Here is a 4,157-nt window from a genome sequence, read left to right as displayed (position 1 = left end):
AGAAGGGCAACAAAGCTGGTGAAGGGTCTGGAGCACAGGCCTTATGAGGAGCGGCTGAGGGAACTGGGGTTGTTTAGCCTGGAGAGGGGGAGGCTGAGGGGAGACCTTATCGCTCTCTACAACTACCTGAAAGGGGTTGTAGTGAGGTGGGTGTTGGTCTCTTCTCCCAAGTAAGTAGCGATAGGACGAGAGGAAATGGGCTCAAGCTGCATCAGGGGAGGTTTAGATCGAATATTAGGAAACATTTCTTCACGGAAAGAGTGGTCAAGCACTGGAACAGGCTGCCCAGAGAGGTGGTGGAGTCACCATCCCTGGAGGTGTTCAATAAACGTGTAGATGTGGCACTCTGGGACATGGTTTAGTAGGCATGGTGGTGTTGGGTTCATGGTTGGACTGATGATCTTAGAGGTCCTTTCCAACCTTAATGATTCCTAGTTTTTACTTTCATTATAAGTAATCCAGCCACTAAGCTAGGAAACATGAAATTGCTACTCTACCCTTAGCTGGTTTAGTGGTGGACTTGGTAATGTTAGGATAATGGTTGGACTGGATGATCTTAAAGGTCTTTTCCAAACTAAATGATTCTATGATTCTACTGTGGAATTCTACAGGCCTGTCTAGATCAGTGATGTTTAACAGTCTAGACTCAATTACATCAATGCAAAGTGCACTGTACCCACAGAATTTAACTCACAGTATTTATACAAAAAAAGGAGAGTTGAATCAGCCATCATTAAACTGAACGGCGAACTACATCATAATTGTATTGCTTGTACACTTGTCTCTGCACTTCCAAGTCTGCAAAACTACTTCTCAAGACACTTACCTTAACCAGCCATTCAGCCAACCTGCGTGTTCTGTGCCACGATGGTGTCTTAGATTAAATGCTACAGATGAAGCCTCTGTAAATTCACAAATTATGCTGCAAATATCTTGCTAGCACACTTGCCTTCTGTATTTGAGAACTTTGGGCCACTCTTGCCCTGCACCCATCCTTAGTCTTTGATCCTCTCACTCTCTCAAAAGAAGTGGAAGTGCAAGATATCCTTCTGGCACACATTTCTGAAAATATTGCTATGATGATAGTCACAAGCTGAATGTTGTGAAATGCCGAATAAACATTCTTTGAAGAATTTCAAAGAGCCTTAAACTGTATTAAAGACAAAAGCACATCTCAGCAGTCAAGCTACCTGTCCACATCAAGAAAGGTGGAGAAGATCTAAGCAGCAAAGCTGTGCTGGAGACAGTTCAGTCCAATTCAATCAAGCCACCTATTGAAATTGCAGCCAGTTTTCAAACTACTTGTTACAACCTGCTTCCAGCATGTCCTGCTCCCCACTCTCCTGGGAATTGAATTGCCTATCCTCAGTTCGGCAAGCCGTCCCTCCTCCTCTACCCGTGCAGGTAGAGAGGTAGAATTTCCTGCTTACACTCCCATGTAGTGAGGACGGGCAAGTTCTGGTGGCACCTTACTACTCATCCCATCTTTCCCCTAAATGTCACTTGACTGGCATTCCATGCTAGTATGAGATGCCAGCACAGGCCCGCACTGTATGCCAGATAGGGTCTGTGGATTTGAAGTTACAGAGACTGATGATACCCAAAAGTTTCGTATGTGTTCTCCAAAGAACCAAGAGTATTTCACTGCAAAAGAGCCTGACAAAAACCCTGACAAAGTACCCACTATCAGTCAGCTTTCTATGCATGAGAGCAGCAAGACAGCACTGCAAAGAAGAATGCGAGGCACTGTTACATTTACTTTTCTTCAGGAGCCATGCTTAGAGGAACACTTGGCATTTATCTTTTTCTTGGTGCTTGATGTTGCCACCTCAGGCAATGCAAGTCCAGCCCACACAGTCTCTCCATTCCTCCTCTCTCCCCAGAGCCCTTTGCCATCCTCCCTGTGAGCGCCTTTTGTTCTCTGCATATATAAAGCTGCAGCCCATCACAGGCCCTCATGTAACAGCACTTGTCTCCTCTCCAAGCGGGAAGTCCTAGCCCTTTCTTGCATCCTTCTCATCATTCTCAGTTATCAAAGCTAGATGCAAAAAAGAAACGAAAGAGTGTTTACTGAACACTGGTTCTTATGAATCTGTAACAAAATATGTACTGTGTTGTGAAAGTAGAGAAAATTAATACAGAAAATCAGAGCAGGCTGTTATGTTTCTAAATTCAACACTGAAATTGCATAACAGCATTGTTGTACCAAAATCTTTATAAGAATCTTTAAATATCATCATTAATCCTTTTTCTATCAAACTCTTCTTAGAAAGGCTTTTTTTTCTATCAACTCTTAATGGTATTTTTGATAGCATAATCTAGATACACTTTTAAAAGTAACATATGTCACAGAATTGTTAATATATAAAGCACAAACAGTACATTAAAAAGCAGACATTACAAGACACAATCACACCCTAAATGCCATAAATTCACGGCAAAACGGTATTAATAGTGCAACCAACTTTGAGCATATCTTCTAGGTATATAAATTAAGTTTTAGTGACTGAAAATGCTCTAATAAGGCTTGCAAGATTGGGAAGCTTCATCCATGAGGGTGTAAGGACTTGGAAAAAAAAGCTGAAAAAAGACTTAGTATCTCCATGGTATCCAGGATCTGGTTCTGGATATAACTTCCCAAAATTGTAGGAGGGAAATAACCTAACTTTGCTGCCATGGAAACAGAACAGTGGCATATAACTGATTGTTACTTGTCTGCCTTTACCAGACTGATCCCAAAAACACTGATGCCCTCAATAACATGGGTGATTTCCTTTCCACCTGAGAAGTAAATCGGCTAGAAAACGAACAGGGTGAAGCTATTGACCACGCTTCCCAAGCAGGGGAGAGCAGCTCAGGAACGACAGATATTTCTGGGAAAAGTGCAGGATAAGAGAGGAGAAAGAGAATAAAAGAAAGATCAAGAAGGAAGATGCTAAGATACCAGAAGAAATAGGGGAGGAGGAGTTTGGTTTGACAAGTGAGATGGCAAACAAGGCCTTCACAATGAAGGGCTGGATCCCGGCTGTGCTAAAGAGAACCTTATGAATAAACAGGGCAGTAAATACTGGATGGGTGTTACCTTGCCTTTGCTCCCAGAGCACCTGTGCAGTCTCAGCAAAAGCACAGCTTGTGGAAACCATGCATGTCTTCTCGTAATTTCTTAAGTTACTTTTCCTTTGTTCTTCACTGGCAAATCCCACCTTTCTTGGATGCATCCAGAATGTTCTAATGATTAGCAATGATTGCACTTTCCTCACTGTTTGCTGGCTTGTGCAACAAGAGCCACGCTCTTTCGCTTCACTGGAAGCGTTCCTTCTTCCCACTACACAAATGTCCTAATTGTAAAATGCATGGTGTTCTCCTCATTAAACGTTCGCTCTCCCTGCCTGCCATGCCTGGTGTACAGGTAACATAGTCATGGGGAGCTAGGTTGTTTCTCCTTTAAAATCCATTAGCGCACCCAGAGGTCTCCTCACAGTCCAACGCTCTGCACATTTATACCCTTTGCTGGTGGCGGGTTAGCAAGGCAACCCGGCCAGGAGACCCTCACTGCTGTCATTTCAGAAGAGATGTCTCATAGGCGGCTGCTCTTTTGTGGACTCACCTCAGTTCTTGCCCCCAGCACCCCTGCCCGACACCACCCTTCAGCCTCCTGAAGGCACAAAGTCCTGCCATCAAACCACTCCTCAGACGGCACTTGAGCGGGGTTTCTTTTTATCCCTCGTTATCTAAACGTCTACTGAGAGATGTCATTAGGTGTGGTACAGGGGATCTCTGAGGACAGAAGTGCTGACCCCCCCCAGGCTAAGCTGCCATCGAGGCTGGCAAACCGCACCCCCTCTCCCCAGGGAGAGGAAGGAAAGTCCTCCTAAACCGCCTGCGGCTTCGCAGCCGCCCCTCAGCGCCGCAGGCGCGCGCCCCACTGCGGCCACGCGGCGGTTCCTTTAAGGGGGAGCGGTTCGCCATCTTAGGTTCCTCCGCCCCCTCCCGCCACGTGACGCCGCCGGCCGCCATCTTAGGCTCCCGGCGCCGCCGCCTCGGCTCGCCTGGGTCACGTGGGGTGGGGCCGGTGGCGGAGCGGAGCTGAGGGGAGCGGAGCGGAGCGGAGAGGAGAGGAGAGGAGAGGAGCGGAGCCGCGCGGCCGGAGGCTGAGG

This window comes from Pelecanus crispus, chromosome 7 (assembly GCF_030463565.1).
Source record: "Pelecanus crispus isolate bPelCri1 chromosome 7, bPelCri1.pri, whole genome shotgun sequence".
Classification (NCBI taxonomy): domain Eukaryota; kingdom Metazoa; phylum Chordata; class Aves; order Pelecaniformes; family Pelecanidae; genus Pelecanus; species Pelecanus crispus.
The sequence above is the reverse complement of the archived record's forward strand: the minus strand, read 5'-3'. Positions refer to the sequence as shown.